Raw genomic sequence first — 5,847 nt, 5'->3', positions numbered from 1 at the left:
TTTTTTTTTTTTTTTTTTTTTGCAGTAGGTGGAAGCATCGAAAGCCGCCGTGTGGGACTTGAACCCACTAAACCACCTCTTAGGAATGGATGTGGAAGATTGCAGCCGCGTTCAGCGAATGCAACCCCCATTCCAGTGAACGAAAGTAGAAGGAGAGCAGAAGGGCTTAGTATTTAGCAAGCTAAATTTATCAAAGCCGAAAATAGACTAATAACTTAAGAAGGATGGAAATATCGATGAAGGAGATGGGTTTACGCAAGATTGCGAGGGGGGTCTAATTATGTATATACTCTACAATCAGGATCAAAAAAACCACGATTGTAAAGCGGAATAAGTGGAGCTCGGATGAGCTCTTCCTCAAGATAGTGCGCAAGGAATTGTGGAGGCTTATACCTCATAATCTCAAGTAAAACTGTTGGGAGGGGATCTACTTGTAGAACGTCAGGTGGGTTTCGGCCGCGAGTAAAGTAACGCCTAGCTAGTGAAAGAAGGTATTCATCAATCCGCGTAATTCTAGCGGAGTTAAAGAGGAGAGAGTTAGGATGGTGTTTGCCACGCGGCCTTCGCCGGTAGTTCACACAATCTCGGATAACTTTTCGTTCGAAGATTCGGATCCGTTCCATCTGGTGGGAGCTAATTCCAGACCAGATAGGAAAGGCGTATGAAAGAAGGGGTCGAATAAGTTGCTTATAACAAAGTACTTTTACTTTGCTATTAAGCTGGTTATGTCTACGGAGTGCATTTTTGAGGGATTTATGCCTGAAGGTGGCATTTTGGATGGCATAACTCACATGGGAGACGAAGTTATGCTTAGGAGTGAATACAACTCCCAGGTACTTTAGCTTGTCAACAAGCTGAATGGGGGTGCCATTGATTCTAAGTTTAAGGTTAGAGATCTTAAAGGACGCAACTCGATCAGCACGCTGGCCAATAAGTGGTATTGCAGAAATTTTTGAGTGATTGAGCTTAATCTTCCACTTACCGTAGTAAGCAGAGAGGGTGCTAAGGTGGCTATTAAGCTCAGTGGAGATTCTACGAGGAAGAGTGGACTTCATATAAATGAGGCAATCATCTGCATAACAGATTTGCTTAATGCATGGGGGAGGAGTGGGAAGATCTGATGTGTAAATATTAAAGAGAATGGGGCCAAGTACTGAACCCTGAGGAACACCGGCAGCGATGGAGTGTTCACTAGAAAGAGATGAGCCAATTCTAACAATGAAGGACCTATTTGTAAGAAACTGATAGATAACGCTACAGAGTTGGTTTGGGGCTCCAAGAGCAAGAAGTTTGTGTACCAGACCCTCGGTCCACACTGTGTCAAATGCCTTTTCGATATCTAGGCTGATGGCTACAGTGGATTGTTTGTTAGCAAAGCCAATACAAACGTCATTCTGAAGATGGTGCAACGCATCCACAGTCGATGTCTTATTTCGAAAACCGAACTGAAAGTTCGGGAGAACACGGTTTTCAGAAACGAAAAACTTCAGTTTGCCTTGTATGAACGTTTCGTACAATTTGCTTACTGAGTTTAAAAGGGATATGGGTCTGTAGGAGTTGGGATCAGATTTAGGCTTCCCACTTTTATGGATGGGACGCACGATTGCCTTTTTCCATGGCTGTGGAAAATAGCCAAGATTGTACGCATGATTGAAGATCATGGCACAAGAATTAAAGAAAATAGGAGACAAACGGCGCAGAGTATGATAGGATATCTTATCGATACCCGAAGACTTTTTGGGAGTTTTGAGAGAGAGTATCTCCCAAAGGACCGAAGGAGTTATGAAACCGCTAGGGTTGCTATTGTCGGTGCAGAGGGCAGAGCATTGAAGAGAGAAATTTACAATGGTGCCGCTATAGGCATTGAAGAGGCTATGGATGTGGTTATTGGTGGCTGAAACAAAGTCAGGGTCACCGTCATCCAAAGTAAGTTGGTGATTATTGGCGAAGACTTCTCCAAATATATTAGATTTGGATGAGTCCTCGGAGTAGATGGCGCCTGAGTAGTGCAGGTCTGGGATACTTTTATTGGAACCACAAATTTGCCTGATCGTATTGAAAACGTCAGATCTGCATGTGGTAGTGCGAAGTTTAGCTTGTAAGCTAATAGATCTGGCTCTATTAATTCTCTGAGATATAATAGAGTCTAGGTTTTTCAGAATCGCTCGAAATTGAGCAGCAAAGGTAGAGCCAGCCGCCCTAAGACGGTAGACTTTACGACGAAGGGATTTCCTGTGCCTAATGAGGTTCAGAGTGCAACTGTCGAGAGGTACCTGATAGCTTCGAAGAAGTCTAGTTTTGGGAACATGAGCCTCGACTGTATTGGAAATGACAGACTCTAGTTCAGAGACCAAAATGTCAAGTTCAGAGCAGGACACATTCCTATGTTCTGGGATATTAATATTAAGTAGATATTGGTCCAGAGTGTTATTAAACTCTAGCCAATCAGTGGCCGCAAAATTAAAGATGGTACGAGGAGCGAGAGTAGAAGCTCTGCACCCAGAAAGAGGAAGGTACACCGCTTGATGGTCAGAAATGCCGTCTATGACGGAAGGTTCTCCAAGGAAATTGTGGAGCCTGTTATCTATCAGAAAGAAATCGAGAACAGAGTTAAGGCGTGTTGGAACAGAGGGGGCGAGAACCCTAATGTCATGACTCAGTGAATTATCACTGAGCCATTCATATAAGACAGTACCATTAAAACAGGTACTTTCATTAAACCAAAGGGTGTGCTTACTGTTAAAGTCACCACCGATGATTACCCGGTTTTGGGTGAGGGTTAGAAGAGTGTCTAAGTCAGATGGCTCAATTCGCGAAGAAATAGAGGGAGTATAGTAAATACAAAACAAGTCAAGGAAAAAGCGATTGACTTCAATGGTAATCCCTACAGCTTCCATGGAGGCTAGAGGAGGTATGGAAATACGAGAGAAGCTAAGGGAATCTCTAATGAGAATAGCGACTCCCCCACCTCTGCCGGCTCTATCATAGCGAATAAATTTATATCCGCTGAAACTAACTACATTTTCAAGGTTAAGGTGGGTTTCAGTGATAAGCGCAATATCAGGCCTATTCTGTCTAATAAAGTCTTGAAAGATTCTGCGCTTGAGGTTGGAGTATAATGAGTTGACGTTTAAGAGAACGATACGAAGACCGCTCATCTTAACGCGAACTCAAAGGCTTTATGGATGAGGAAAACCCTACGATCTTCTTCGGAGGCAAGGCTGGAATAATGCTGTCTGAGACCGGAGGCAAAGGAGAAGGCCGACATGAAATCAGACAAGAATGAGTCAGAAGCAAACGATGGAGCAGATTGAGGTGCGGATCGCACGCCAGCACTGGCTGGCTTGGGGACTAACTTAGCCATTAGTGGCTGAGGAGAAGATTTAGGTTTTGCCATTGAGGCGTAGGAAATCTCTGGCGTGACAAAGGTAGTTGGTGGCCTAAAGGGAGGAGTGTGAACCTTTTTAGGTTGCCGCACACGTCGCGCGCGAACCTCTTTAAATCCAGCACATCTGAAGTTTGCAGGGTGGCCAACTTGGCCACAATTGCAGCACTTCGGAAGTGTGCTGGGCAATTGCTGTTGGGTTGATGGATCAAAAGCTGGAGCAGGAATTTTACATTCGCCTTTAGCATGAGTTTCCCCACAGCGAACGCAACGGCTAGGGAAGTTGCAAAGCTTAGCAGTATGGTAATACCGCTGGCAATTAGTGCATTGTGGAACCTCGGTGCGAGATTTTCGAACAATTGACACAATAATATTAAGAGAAGGGAGCCGGGTAACGCTAAGCAGAGACTGGAGGTCCGTGCCTGGCGTTGGATGGAGCTCCCAAAGGGAGGAAGAGGCATATCGGCCAGGGTTGCGCTTAACAAAGCGAGGAGGTGGTGAAAATTTAGCAATTTTCGTGAACGAAAATTGAGGAAGGTCAACCGCGAGGGCAGCTTGGAGATCCTCTTCATCATAGGATGAAGGGAAATTCTTTAAGAGGACTGGAGTGGTCCGATCCTCTTGAGGAATTGAAGCATAGGAGGGTACTTGGTTCTCCTTAAGGAGAGCATGAATATTATAAAAGGAATCCTTGTTTTTAGCAAGGATTCGAGTGGTAGTACTGTTCACGCACTTAAGTTCATAAACAGCATCGGGGAGGTTGGACCTAATGCTACTACTGAGTAGCTTAATGTTTGCTCCGCGGGCGGTTATGGCGGGCGGGGCTTTAGAGTTAGGCACGCGTGGGGACAGATGGGTTATCGGAGAAGGCAAGGGATTAGAAGCTGTCAAGGGCTTTGAGGCAAGAGGAGATGAACGAGAGGGCCCAGTAGATGGTGATGGCTTACGCATAGATTGGGACTTAGGAGCAGTAGACTTGTTGGTAGTCGTCGAATGACTAGCCAAAGCGGGCTTTGGGGCCAAGGGCGGTTTTGAGGTCAAGGTAGAAGACGCAGTGGGGAGACAAGTAGTGGGTGTTGGAGGGAATTGCATCACAATCTTCTGTGATGAGATGATATCCATAGTTGGTTCAGCAACAGGGTGGACAGGAGTGGTGAGAGAAGAAAGAGTGTTTACCACCGCTGCTAATTTAGCATCGGTGGCGACAGAGTGGGCCTTAAAACGAGAGGAGTCAGACTTAAGGTCTTCAAGGACTTTAACGACCTCACAAAGAAGAACCTCCAGTGTGCCCAGTTTTTTCTCTATTTCGCTGCAGCGTTCCTTAGAGCGAAGTCGAGGGGTATTTTTAGCGGAACCAGAGGTTGTGGTTCGGGGCCGCTTGGAATGGGGAATCGGAGATCCAGCCGATTCATCAGGACAGGCCTCATTGGGAGGCAGGTCACTAACAACTGCATCAACAACATCAACAACTATGTCCTCCATTGTAAAAAAAAAGGACAAGGTGAAAGGAAGGACAAAGAATCAAACTGAGATAAAAAGAACAAAAAAAAACTATAATAAATAATAAAAAAGAAATATTATAAATAAATAAAAAATAAAAAATTAAATTAAAGAAAGATATATATAAAAAAGCAAATAAAAAATAAATTACAAAAAATATTAAAAATAAATTACAAAAAAAAAAATAAAAAATAAATTACAAAAAAATAAATTACAAAAAAATAAAAAATAAATTACAAAAAAAATAAATTACAAAAAAAATAAATTACAAAAAAAATAAAAAATAAGAAAATTATAAAAATCAAAAAAAAAAAATTTTTTTTTTAAATAACGATACGCTCACCAATATATGTTTGCGTAGTATAGTACCTAAGTACTATAATCCACTCGCCGTGTTTCAAGTGTTCAATCGTTTGAACACCTGAAAACGGTTTGTGTCCTGGCTAAATCAAAAAACTTAAAATTCCGCACCGACAAACGCGCAATTAGTAAATAGATCACAAAAGAAGACTAATAGTTAAATGAAATGAAATATGGTGTAGTCACTGTGCATAAGATAAATTTGCATTGAAAAATACAAATTCACTTAAGCACATGCTAATTTAAGTAACACTAAATTAAATTAAAAGCACTGCGCTCTTCACGGCGCTTCGTATAAAAACACTTATGTAAAACAAAACGCCTTTCTCGGCGCTTCGGACAAAAGAAGTTACGCTCGGGGGTTGAAAATTAGTATGAACACCAAAATACAACCGCACACGACAACGAATTGAATGAAACTGATAATTAAGCCCGTAAGAAGCTAGTCCACATATATACTGCTAATGTAACAAAGAAATTGAGAATTATAATAATAAATATTTTGTACATTGTTAAACTGATCATTTTAATTATACATTAAGACCGAAAAGTTTTCGGAAATTCTCATTTAAAATTCGCGCGCTGTATATTTTTCGATATTT

The sequence above is a fragment of the Teleopsis dalmanni genome, chromosome X (assembly GCF_002237135.1).
Source record: "Teleopsis dalmanni isolate 2A chromosome X, ASM223713v2, whole genome shotgun sequence".
Lineage (NCBI taxonomy): Eukaryota > Metazoa > Arthropoda > Insecta > Diptera > Diopsidae > Teleopsis > Teleopsis dalmanni.
This window is presented reverse-complemented; position numbering follows the sequence as displayed.